The following is a 13,654-nucleotide window of genomic DNA, read 5'->3' on the forward strand; positions in this document are numbered from 1 at the left end:
ACTCCCAGGGCCATGTTTTTGCGGGAATCTTGCAAAAGTGAACCTACTCAATAATTAACTTTTCTCAAACGAATCCATTCCATTGGGCGTTCGAGAGAAGAGGGTGAAAAAAACTCCATCCTCAAGTAAGTTTTCCCTTCCTTCCGATGCTTTGGACCTCACGATGGAAAACGAGGTGAATGGGTGAAAATGAAATGCTTACCTTCTACACCTACACCCGTCCTGTCCCTGTTCGACCCTCTTCTCGGACCCTTCACGCATCCTTAAGCCGTGCAGTTCTCGTGCAGCGCGTCGAACGTGTTGGAGTCCTGAAAATGTTGGCACCGGCTTTCAGCACGGCGCTTTCCACTTGAACCCCTGCCGCGGGGGGGATGCTGGAGCACCTTCTTGGGCGAAACTCCTTCACCAGCAGCTGGCCGTCGTGGGTTACAGCGCACAGCCTCTTCGAATGGTTTTCTGCTGCCAGTAGGAACTTTTGCTTTGCTTTCGTTTCCACTTTTTCGCTCACGCTTGCCAGCGCAGTTCCCTTTTCTGGAGGGTTCCGTTAATACTTTGCCCCATTTGCTGTGTCTGCCGCATTCTTGTGTCTGCCGGGCGCCATTCTTCCAGCCAAGAGATCTCACATCTTCGCCACCGCTCGAAGCATGTCGCTGCACACTAGATGAAGCAAAGCTGTCAAAGAGGTTTTGCTGTCACGGGCGGCAGAGTGTACGGCACAACAAATGACAACTGTCATGGCGGGTACACAGCCTCTGTAGTGCATCTTTATTTTCTGTATTAAATGTTTGATTTGTTTGCTTGGTGGAAACATTTTAGAAACACATCGAATCCCGGGCTCTATCCACAAAGCTCTGCTGGACAAAAATTCGTTTCACTTACATTTGTCCCAATGTGACTGAGAGGTGTTTGTGTGTGTGTGTGTGTGCCTTACCTTTTCGTGCTGCTGCCGGCCAAAACACGGACGGTCACGAAGATGTGCCTCCACGGTCCACTTGAGCCTTCATCGGTCCGTTGTTCCTTCCTTTGCTGCTTTAGCCTTCTTCCACGAACCGGGCCTGGGAGCTCCCGAGAAGCAGCAATCCGCCCCATCCCACCTTGGAAATAGACTTGGCCGAAGGAGAGCGAGCGCAACGAACGAACGAAAAAAAAGCCCCCCATCTTGTATACCCACACGTACGGAACGTTCGCTTTCTCCCTACTGCCAATCAATATTCTGCGGGACGTCGCTTGAATACTAAACATTTTCATCATAGTTTGTTTTACTTCGTCGTGTACAAGGTTTCGGTGTCCCCCGGTGTTCCTTTGCCCGGGTAGTAGCACTGGATATTCGCTGCGCTGGATTGTTGTCCCGCGGCACTGTGTGGCACACCATCGACACTCCTCCTCCTCCTTTCGGCCACCGTGTCCGCCTCCTTTACCCCCACTGTGGGGCGTTTACTTCGTTCTTTCGTTTCATTCTGCCAACTCCCAACCACTGGCTCCACGTTCTTCCTGCCGTGTTGGCACTCAATCGATATCTTGCACCACCACGACGGCCCAAGAGCACGGCAGCTTTCCTGGTGAAAAGCTGTGCTTCTTTAAGACGCCACTCTGCTCCCTGTCCTGTTCCACAGCCAACCGGGACACGCGTTATCCCCCCCCCCCCTCCCACCCGGGTGTAAGGTACCGAAACAAGAAACAAGGATCCAATAAGAACTCGGCTCTTTGGCAAAGATTTTCCTTCGGTGTGCTCTTGTCTTTCGAGTAGTTTTTTTTTTTTTGTGTGACTCTTCTTCTTGCCCTGTTGTTGTTGTTGCTGATGATGCCATGCCCCGTCTTACCCTCTTCCCGCAACCAGTGCTGCACGGGATTTGTGCCGCAGCTCCCAGGTTCTTGAGACGCGTGTCTTGATGATATGGTCGATGATTCCGACCAAATCCTTGCCCTCAAGCACCAGCACCAGCTACCGCACACCATTACGCTGCAGGTGATTTTCCACCACCAAAAATGAAAACTCTGCTTTTCGGTCATGCTCAGACACACTCACACAAACACACACATTAGCACATGGATATTCGCTTCCAGCCAGAAAGCTGCTCAATGTTTCAAACCTTTCTTCTATTTACAAGCACCGTTTTGCTTGAAATGCTTTTTTGGTGACTTGCTTTCGCTGTAAATCTTGTCCATTTTCACTCTTAATCTACGAGCCCCGGATCTGCGGACGCACAACGGGGGAGCACAGGCAAATGAAATGCGAAACGAGCATTTGATTGAGCCATCATGCAATAAATAATTGCAATCTGCTGTTGTCTGGGGAACTGGAACCGGGGTAACTGTGGTAAAAGTATCCGGTTACCGATACCTTCGGGGCAAGCGAGAAAGGGAAAAGAATGTCATTTACACTGGGCAGGATGCAAAAGTGACGGTGGCCCGTTTTCGGCCCGTGGCCAGCGTTTATTAAGAGTACATTTAAATTGGTACAATAAATGGACGAAATTAAGGAGAAGCGCTTTTTAAAGGATAATTTCCTAACCAACAAAACAACGGGGACGATGGTTCTTGTTTCTTTTATTTCGGTGGGGGGGGGGGGTTATAGTGGCCGGATGACAAATCGCTCACTTTATTTTGCACCATGTAACCCGATACCTGACGTAACAGATGGAATGGGAGTGCGGACGTCCAATGATGACAAACATCACCTCATCAGAAAGCACTCAAAAGTGGTCGATGGTTGAGAGGACGGGCGGAGAGAGAGAGAGAGAGAGAGAAAAAGAGAGAGAGAGAGAGAGAGAGAAAGAGAGAGAGAGAGAGAGACAAAGAGAGACAAGGACACAATTATGTAGTGAAAACCCTCAGACACAGGTCAATAAAGTTGTCACCAAATTTTAGCAAACACCCGAGAGAATGAAAGAGGGAAAGAGAGAGAGAGATGTACAAGATTTGGTTGAGATACGCGGGGACAACGCGTCACCAACAGAAAGGGGGAATAAATGGGCTGGTGTCGGTACTAACACCTTGCCTAAGAGGATTTTCATCCCGCGAGGATTGACAACCACCTCTCTCTCCCTCTCTCTCTCTCTCACACACACCCTCAAAAACCCAAAATCGTTTGATGTTCCGCTCGTGGGCCTCATCGTTACGGGCTGACACTTTCAGGGCCGGCGGTCCCAGGCCCAGTGGGTTTTGTGTGCGGGAAAATCCGATTTGATTCTTATCGGCCCAGGACCGTGTCGCCGTGTGTGTGTGTGTGTGCCCACTGTGATCAGTTAGATCACAAAAGTGAGGGAAATTTTTAATGGAAAATGGAAAATGCCACTCCCCCCCTAGCACCGGGCCCCGCTTCCGCCGTTGTGACGTGTGACACGTTATAAGACCAGATTTGTCATTGTTTGAAACATTTCCTTTGCTGCGGCTCGGCCGATCCGATCTGAGCTGCACTTTCGGCTGGTGTGAAGCACCGGTCATGGTGGTTTTGCTTTTTGACGCCCGGTCCCTGGTGGGTGCCGCGGCTCTCCTTTTGTGTCCCTCGGGGCGACTTTAATTATGAAATTTCAATATCACTTAATTAACACATTAAATCAGGCTGAATATGTCTTGCGCAAGGGGAAAGAAGCATGCAGAACGGAGTGTGCTGCATTTGATGTACATGATGATGGCGGAAAATTAGATTTCTCTACAGCGCTGGCAGCGCCGGGTTTGATTTGTCGCACAAAGTGTGTGAAACCGTTTGCGTGTAGCAAAATGTTCGTTGCGTTTAAATATTCAACCAAATCAGATAACGGCCACCTGCAGACGCTTGAAAGGTTTTGTTTGCCAAAAAGGGATATGTTTTAGATCGGCTCATTTCCCCGTGTTATACCGTGTTCTTTCTAGGTGGTTTCATTCCAGCAAAAATAAAGTGAAGAGCCAACCCAAAACTACTACAACGCCCATTTAGCAAACCTCCTCCAAAGAAGGGAAGGACCTTTCATTTCCCAAAAAAATAAAATCACAAAAATCTAATCTCAAACCGCTCGCCATCGCTTCAACTCTTTCAAAGCGACAGCAATACTCTGGTTCATTTTCTCACTTACATTTTGTATTTTTTTTTTTTTGCGTATGCAAATTCGCTGGTGTTACAATTTCATCTGATCTTAAGCATTGAGAAGAGTGCCAGCGCGGTCTCGTTTGTTTGTTTGTTTCTTTGCTTTGTTTGGCTTCTTTTTGCAACAGAAATCGGAGCTTATTATTTAGACGAAATTTGACCAACAATCGAGAAAACCGTAACGTTGTCATGCTGATGCTGCCTGCCTGGTGACCATTATGTGTTTGGTTGGAAGGAAACGAATTGAAGAGAGAAGGGTTCACGATGGAGGGTGGTATGTGAGAAAGTTGTTCTAATTTTTACCAAAAATGCCTTGCGCTTAGATTGTGAATGGACGGGCTAGAGCGAAACGTTTCTTATCCTTTTCTTTTTTTTTTTGCAAGATTCCAAGAGCCTTATTTTCTTCATCTCCAGCGCAAGAAAAAAAAACGAACCCCTATTATCCCTTCCAAAAAAAAGCAGGGCAGCTTCTGCTGCTTCACCACGCCACAACGAATTCATCAGATTCTCCTTTCCGTCTTTCCAGCGGAGGGAAAGAGAGACAGAGAGAAACAGACAGAGAAAGCAATGCAAAAAAACAACATCATGAAATGAATCCAAATGTTTACCCATTGACATGAGTAGTAGTTTACTTACTACTCCGCACGCTGGTAATATGCATAAATTAACATAAGTTTTTCATTTCCAGCGATGCTATTTGTTTGTGTGTAAGCTTTCTTTTCGCATACCGATACACCAGTGGACGGTGGTTTGTTTTCGGTGAATATGGGATTTGGAGTGTTTTTTGGCATTTCTTCTCTCGCTCTGTCTCCTCTTGTGTCCTTTTATCATGCGACCACTAAGCCCCACAATTCACTGCCCAGTTTGCAAAAATCTGATTTGCGAAAGAAAAACACAAGCACGCCTCGAAAGCCCTCCGCCTAAGCACGACCGGGGGAAATGGCAAAACATAATCAAGACAAGATTCATATTCCAGTGTATTGTTCGACATTTGTTTTCTTAAATTAGCTTCATCCTCCGGCCTTCCGCTTTCCCCGCCCGTACCCACAAAATACACAATCTCTTGTTAACGCATGGCATTAGGAAGAAATTGTCCTTCGCCGCGTTGTTTCCCTTCGGTTGCACCACTGACCACCAAACTATTTGGAGTTTGGCAAAATTGGTTTCACCATGAACCGATGAGACCGATGTTGCTGCGCGCCGTCCATTGGTGGCCCGTTGGCGAAGGCCAATCGTGTGCACCAAGCAGAACATAGAACGAGCATGTAAACGGGTTTTAACCAAACGGCGGGCGAGTGAGATAGGGGGGTTTTTGGGGATGGATTTTGTTAATTTTTCACGCGTGCTTCCCATGTTGGTCCATGCTTCTCCTCCCGTACAGTGCTGTTGGTTGTGTGTGAGTGGAATTTATTATTGGAAATTCAATTGCGTTCTTATGCAAAAACCGATTTGAAGCGAAATTTGTTAGACTTAACCGGCTCCCCCCCCCCCAAAAAGGGGGGGGGGGGGGGGGGTGGAGCAAATTGGGCGCCAAAAGTCTGGATTGTGTCTTTTCTTTTTTTTTTTGCGCATAAAGGATATACAAATATTGAGCTGAAGCTTCTTCAGTAAGTAAGTGATAACAGCACAACACAAAAGAATCTTTCCTCGAGATGAACTCTCGTGCCCCTCGAGGGGCAAAGTAGGCAAAAGAACGGACAATAAATCCTGCACCCTGAGGCTCTAACGCAAGTATAGAGAGATCGAGAGGAAAAAATACCCGTCCCACCCAAATGTGAGATGGTATCAATAATCGGTGACATATTTATTGTGACCAGTGGCAAGATTTGACTCGGTGTGCTTTCTTTTTTACACCACAACGCACAGAAGCGATCTGGCCCACGTAAGAGGACACGAAACCGGCATTCTTTCACACCGGATTGCGAGCGCGAGTCCGCTGTCCCTTCGGGGATGTTCTCGCTAGCCCTAACCTTAACCCAAATGTGTCCGGAAAATCTATCAAGAGACAATAATCTTTCAATTGGACGCAATAAATTCATGGTTGCCGATGGTTGATTTATGGTAACATTCCAATCTGTGTGGTGGTGGTGGTGTTGGTCCCTAAACTAGGACATGGGCGTGAGAGTAGCACGTTGTTACTGCTGGATGCTTGCGTTACTCCTGTGGCATGTGTGAGATTCAGTTCATTCAATAATATTGTGAGTCACATCCATCGAAGGACACATTCCGCTGGGAGTCGTATATTTTTGGTTCGCCCTGTCCTTTGCATTCCTGTCCTGAAGCCCTGAAGGTAGGCCAAGAATTGAGGATGTTCTGGGGGCGTTTTTTTTCTCCTTTTTCTTTGGGAATGATAACGAGCAAGAAGCTTTAAGTCATCATAAATCACACTATTGCTTCTGGGCAGTTGGGATAATGCATCATTGGGTGTATTGTTATAAATTGAATATAAATTGTAGTAATTTTACTCTAGTATATAACCTACATATAAACTACACTAACACTATATCTTTTCGCTTCTTTTGAGGTTCATACATGACCTTGGTTTCAGACAGATCTTAACGTTTGTTGGATTGCTGTATGAGTGTATATGAGTGCTAACAGATGCCTCGACCTTTCTTACAGTACAGTCATCAAGTGCATGAGTAGAAGACGTACACCGACGTGGGTTCAAATCTCAAGAACCTAGGCTGTCACAAAAATATGGAATAAACTCGCTGTAATTAACTATTTCACTTGATATGATGAGGAAAGTAATTGAAGATCATTGAAAATAACACAAAACAAATATCTAAAAAATTATTGTAAAACTGTATATCTTTAGCTCTGTTCAAACATGTCATTAGTTGTCTTAGCTTTGGTCCCAAGAATCAGAACATAAATGCACAATGCAAATCATGTGAGCGCAATGAGAAAAAGAGAATGAACCAAAATATACTTAGTGGTTCATTGTAAACAATATGTTAACGACTGAATGGTTAGTCAGATGTGAATCAATACCTGATTTGCCTAACAGAAGTCATTCATCACATAATTACACCACCGAGTAGCTTTCTACTTTCTTCTCTTAAACTTTAATTTACCACAATGAATACAAGCTTCAAAATCTGCATCTCTGCCACCCTCTCTCTGTCTTTCTCTCTTTTTCACACAGCCACACACAGTATTTCTCCACTTGCTAGCCAGTCGATTCGTTAATCCTCATCGAACGCCATCGAAAATCACTTGTGCCGGCCACTAGCGCATTTGCTCTTGGCACTTGGCGAAACAAACCACGCGTACATACGTCGAGGTTCTCGTCGTCAAGTTTGCTTTCCGTTTTCCCCTGAAGCATTGTTTGGAGCATCACCCGGCACCCCCCACACTTCCCAGCTCCCGCTTCCACTGGAAAGCTTTTCCGCCCCTGGTCGGATGCGAGGTGCCCTAATGATGTACTTTCCGTTTCAATCTCGCACGTACACGTCGTCGTTAATGAACTGCTTTGGTACGTTTTTCGATCATCATCATCATCATCAGCAGCATCGTCTTCATCCTCCTCCACGTCGTCGTCGTCGTCGCCGTGGTTCACCCTTCGAGCTGACGCGATGCGAACGATCGATCGATCACGCTCCGCAGAAGAACAACGTAAGAACCGGACCGGTGGCCGGTCACTTCGTTGGTTCCCGTTGGTGCCTCGTCAGCGGCCCTGGCTTGACGCATGAGGAGATCTCGTCCAAGAACAGAAGGAGAGTGAAAAAAAAACAGCAAGACAAAACAAACAAATATATGGTGGCAGGAAAAATCCATCAATTGCCAAGCACACACACACACGTGACCAGTCTTCGGTGGTGGCTCAAATCCGATCCGGAGCTACGTACGCGGCGCTACAACACGCCGGTAACGGTGAATGAAGTTCTGCTGAATTTTAAACAACCCTTTGCTCAAGTGAACGCAACTGTAAGGAAGCAACCGTAGAAGCTGCTCAAAGCTAAGAAGAAGTAGAAGAAAAAGACAAAAAGTACAACAACAAAACACACAACCACACTGTACCAGTCAGAAAAATGCAGCAGAACTAGAGAAATGTGCACGCGGGGTCGAAAACAATACACCACTCAACGCAACGGGTAAGAACGAGAATGGAAAACCCCCGATAAGAAACTTGCATTGCATTTATCGCAAGAATTAAGCAAAGCTGTACGGCAAAGCAAACATACTGAAAAGAAGAAACACCCAAACACACAGGATACGATGCAAAAACACGCGCCCTCCCAGGACAAGCGTGTTGTTGGGTTGGGAAGCTGCCGATGCATTGAAATGCATCGAGAGAAAACAATAAATAACCATGATGTGGTTACGAGACTCGGGGCTCTGCTTCCCAAAAATGCACACTGCTTAAAAATGACACACGCCCCTCGGTCGAGCCCTTGCCATGTGCCATTTACGACTCTCGTCAATCGCGCGCGATCGCTGACCGATCGCTCCCCGCACGATAGCCGCCGCGTCCCAGCGGAAATGCATGGGAAATGTACGCAGCAACGCGACGCGCACAGCCCGGCCAGCGTTGTCGTTGCTGAAATTCCTCGAGCATGTTACAAATGTGGCAGGAATTCTGCAACAGTTTCGCAGACAGTAATGTTCATTAAAATATAAGATTCTTTTTGCAGACTCTTTTCCGCTTTTTTGTTGCTGTTTGTTGCTTTGCCTGCTTGCAAAGCCCCAAGACGGGCGAAGGCGACGGGCTTATTTTTCTGCTTCCTCCTTTTCCGTTCCTGCTGCTCCGAGTGTGGTGGTTGCACACGCGTAACCGCAACGAGGATTGATTCGCGTATTCGCGCTTGTCATTAAAATGTTTTCCTTCCCTGCACCCTGCCCGTCCTTTTGGTGTGTATGTGGACTTACCTTTTTTATGCGTGTGTGTGTGTTTTTTTTCCTCCTCCTCCTGTTACTTGCTTACGTACAGCAGAATCAATCAAGTAAAACATTCGCAGAACTACTTTTGGCCCACTTCCTGTTGCTGTGCTGTTGGACACGAGGAGTAATTGCCTGTTGGAAAGTGGAGCGGAGAAGGCCTTTGCCCATGTTCGCCCATAGCTTCCTGCGATTGTCGCTCAACTGTCAAACAGCGTGTGACAATCAATCTGACAGGAGAACGCTTGGCCGCAGCAACAGTGTGGAACGGGAGCGTTCCAGTGCCCAGACGAAAGGTAAATTATGCGTGGTAAATTAAGATCTAACTTTACCCTCGAGAGGGTAATTTTTAATACATTTTGGACAATGTCTTTTTGTTTCAATTATATGGGGTTTTTGTGTATAATTGTTTAAATTCCTGAAAATCCCAATTCCTTCCACACTCACCAAGCGTCAACCTACACATCTGTTCTCTTCAACTAACTAAAAGTGGTAGCAAAAGGAAGAAACAACAACAGGAGAGTGATGGTCGCACGGTGCACCGGGCAATCGTCATTCCTCGAAATCTGGTAGTTCACTGTAATTCCAGTAATAACAGTTTGTTTTAATACCCATTTAATGCCATCCCACGATCTCGCACGAGCACCGTCGTTGGAGGTGGCCGTCCTTGGCCGCCCGACACAGCGTAACCCTCCCTTTTGCACCCTTGCCAGTTCACAGCACAGATTTATCAATTCAATTTAATAAATTAATTTCCCTGCTTTATCATTTTCCTTCGATCCCGGTGCCCGTGAGGAATGTCTTCACCGTGCTTCCTCGCCAGCCGCACCGACCCGAGACACCGAGGACACATTTTGTTTTTAATTCAACTTTAATTTTGCATATTCCGCTTTGCACGGCCCGTTCGCTTCCGCTCGGTGGGTTTTTGGTGTGGCTTGTGGAGCGACCACCCTAGACGAAACCGACGAGACGAACCGAGATGAACGGGTCCGCACGGTCCACACCAATTTATTCCCATACCCCAGTTTGCGTCATCTCGTGTCATGCATCTTTCCTGCACGGGATGATGATGATGAGCGCCCTGTAACGAGATCGATCGGCATCGCGGGTCGCGACGTTTCTGCCCCGACGGGCCTTCGCCGCTCCCCAAACGGAAAGACAAATCCTTTTGCCAGGGGATTGCAAGTGAGGGCACCAACCACCGGGATAGGCAGTATTTGAAACGGGCAGAATGCAAAAGAAAAGTCAGACACGTCAAACTCCGTCACGCCAAACTGGGCAAGGAGAGTTGTGAGCTCATTTAAATATTTCCATCAGCTCCATACAGCTGCCCGTGCCCGTGGGTCTGGCGCAGGTTTACGCGGCCAGACAGCACCCCGTACCTTCGGAAAACAGCAAAAGTGCAACAGCAGCATATGCCCACAACCCGATGGCCTACACGATGTCACCCAACACGGTCACAGTCAAGTCACAAGTCACTGTGAGCTGCCACCAGCAGCCGTCCAACACTGTGGTCTGTGGGGCTGGGAAGGTATCGGGTGTTTACATCTTTTATTTCCCTTAAATACCCGTGTTCGTGCAGCCTCAGTCTTGCGGGTTCATCTTGTTCGCATCCATAGGCGCAAGTGATGTAATTTCGCGTTCGCGGTTTGGAACCGTGATTTGGAACCCCTTTTCCCCGAGTGTGATGAGGAATTAACTGATTAAGCTGGATGATAATGTATGAGGGAGATGAGCGGCGGGAAGGGGAGGGATGAAGACGGAGACGAGCGGGTTCATGGCCATTTGGAAGGCCGTGTCGGATTGGGCAGATTCAGGGAAACTGATTCGGAGGACGTCATGGTTTTAAGGAGACTTTCTTAAGGCACTCTAGAGTCTATACTTGGTGCATGTGTTGAATTACGGTGGCGTGATGCATTCATAGATGTTTCATGAGCTTATCTTTTGTCATATGAGTAGATTCTCCTCTTACTTTGGCCTTGGATCTCATGTTTTAGGGGTTTGTAAGACACTGAAGATCAACAATTTGCCTCAGTTCCACTTTGACAAATAGAGCTAACATGAAACTATGAACTTTGACACTCGAAACTAATCATGGGACTTCTTCGTTGAGCTTTTATGCTTTCATACTTGTAGCGTCAAAATACTTGGACCTACTACGACTTTTCTGTCCTTGATGACGACCTAAAAGGCATTTCGTGAGTTTGATGCGCTTCCAGACAATGAGATCACCATACAGCTCGTATGGATTGCTAGTTGTAGCAGTTTACTACATTGTTGTTCCACGTGGCTGAGAAGGTTTCATCTGATTTCGACCGTATCCATGTTTCAGAAGCTTAGAATGTGCGATCGATTCCCAGTTACAGGTGCTTTGAGGTGGACTACTTCTTTAGGCTATAGAGTGACTGATTTGCAGCCTTTGATCCGAGTTAGGAGAGTTCTTGGAAGACTTCAAAAGTGCGTTCACCTATCCGTCATATGTTAGTAAGACCGTTGGTGGTGCTATCATCATCGTTTATCTGCCGATGCCGAGGTTCTACCTGATCTTTTGGCAGGCTTCAGTTACATAACAGATCCACAAAACTTATAAATAAAAGTGGCAATAGTCTCTATACTCCTGGCACGGATAACCCTCGTTAGCGCCAAGTTGAATAGGAGATAGGCAAATCAATCCCCCTGACGTCGATCTTTGGTGGTAGCAAGAGACCATGAGGGTTTTGGATTTACCTTCACTTGCCAGATAATGTTAGCCATAGTCGTTCTGGCCTTATCAGTTAGCACGGGATTCTCCTTCTTTTTAAATGCTATATCTCTCTCTCTCTCTCTCTCTCTCTCTTGTTGGCCTGCTCATGATAGAGCACGTCGATGTGACATGGCCCGGTCAACAGTAATTCTCCAGGATGCTCGGCCCCTGGCTGTAGCCTCCCATCCATGCAGACAGACACCCGATCTCCGTCAGGTCTCGCTTCACCTGGTCCAGCCATCGAGTTCGCTGTGCTCCCCTGCGCTTTACGCCAAACTGGGGACCCTTGTCAAACACCTTCTTGGTGGGGCATGAGTCCGGCATACTCATGACATGCCCCAGCCATCGTATCCTGCCAGCTTTCGCCACCGTCAGGATGCTCGGTTCGCCGTACAGCTCAGCAAGCTCGTGGTTCATCCTTCTCCTCCACGCTCCATGCTCGAACACACCGCCAAAGATGGCCTGGAGGATGCGCTGCTCAAACACGCCCAGAGCGTTTGGATCCTCCGCTCGGATGGTCAAGGATTCGTGGCCGTAGAGGAATGCACCGGGCGAATCAATGTGCGATATATCTCACATTTCGTGCGGGCTCGAAGTCTTCTGGATCTCAGCAGTCGGTGAAGCCCATAATATGCACGATTCCCCTGCACAATGCGTCTCCGGATTTCGCTGCTGATGTCGTTGTCCGAAGTAACGACCGTCCAGAGATAGCAAAACTCCTTTACCATCAGGAGATTGTTGCCGTAAACTAATACACTGCTTCTCAGATGGTCTGAGTCTCCGGGCAAGCAGGTACTTCGTCTTTAATTCTCAATCCAATTCTTTGCTGCTTCGCGTTTGAGTCGGTTGTACGCCTCACACACCTTCGCTGTTGTCCTGCCGATGATGTGGATGTCATCCGCGAAGCCAAGAAATTGGAGAGACCGGTAGAGGATCGTGCCACGGATGTCGTTTTCCAGCCCCGCGCCTCGAATGACACCTTTCAGGGCGATGTTGAAGAGCAGACAGGAGAGTCCGTCACCTTGCCTCAGACCTCTGTGAGATTCGAATGCTGTATTAAATGCAGTATGAAAGTACTAAATCACATATTTTACTCAAGGCTCTATTACAAGGTACTGTGGTTCTTCTGTGGTGATCCTCATACCGTTCACTAGCATTACGACAGCATCCTTCAAATATAGATTTGATTTGTCTGTGGTTCTTCTGTGGTGATCCTCATACCGTTCACTAGCAATACGACAGCATCCTTCAAATATTGATTTGATTTGTCTGTGGTTCTTCTGTGGTGATCCTCATACCGTTCACTAGCAATACGACAGCATCCTTCAAATATTGAATTCACTGTGTAACCCTCGCAGTAAATCACTTTCACCTTCCCAATAGCAGCTCAATTCTGAGTGATTTAGCTTCATTTCAAAACACTTCGCACGGTACTTGACTCTCTACATAACTATCGTAAACCAGCTACCAAGCCATCAAACTAAACCACCTGCAAAAAGCCTCGCAGTACATTTCAAACAGTTTTTTTGTATCATTTTCCGTACCAGACCCCTTTGCTTGAATGAATGTGTGTGTTTTCGGGTGAAAATAAAACATCTGACACACGTACTAAGAAGTCCCGATTCCTGGATTCATTTTACTGACGCCAAAAGGCCCCGTACGGCGGGATCGATTGCAAGGCCCCACTGAAACCGGCAAAAATCGATGCACCATAAATCCGACGATCATTTTCACCCACAGTTTTACTGGTTTTCGTGCTTCTGAAGAGGCTTGCCAAAAGAAAAGAAAAGCTGAGAAGAAGCTGAGATCTCTTTTTAGTCATTTCCGTGCAGCCCCTTCTGGCACCCTTCGTTTTTTCTGCGATTTTTGGGCAGTTTTTGCTCGCTACATTTGCCCACCGAAGAAGAGTTGCTCACTTTTATCGCAATCATAACATCAGATTTGTTTAGAGTTTATTTATGGCA

General features: G+C 47.0%; 1 long non-coding RNA gene across 1 annotated transcript in view; it reads left to right on the forward strand.

Annotated features, from left to right (window-relative positions):
• Window positions 1–7,868, forward strand: part of LOC121594397 — a 39,712-nt gene extending 31,844 nt beyond the window's left edge. The window contains exon 3 of the long non-coding RNA XR_006004965.1: window positions 7,215–7,868. This is a non-coding gene — a long non-coding RNA (uncharacterized LOC121594397). The remainder of the gene's footprint in view (window positions 1–7,214) is intronic.
• Window positions 7,869–13,654: the final 5,786 nt, after the last annotated feature.

The sequence above is a fragment of the Anopheles merus genome, chromosome 2L (genome assembly GCF_017562075.2).
Source record: "Anopheles merus strain MAF chromosome 2L, AmerM5.1, whole genome shotgun sequence".
NCBI lineage: Eukaryota > Metazoa > Arthropoda > Insecta > Diptera > Culicidae > Anopheles > Anopheles merus.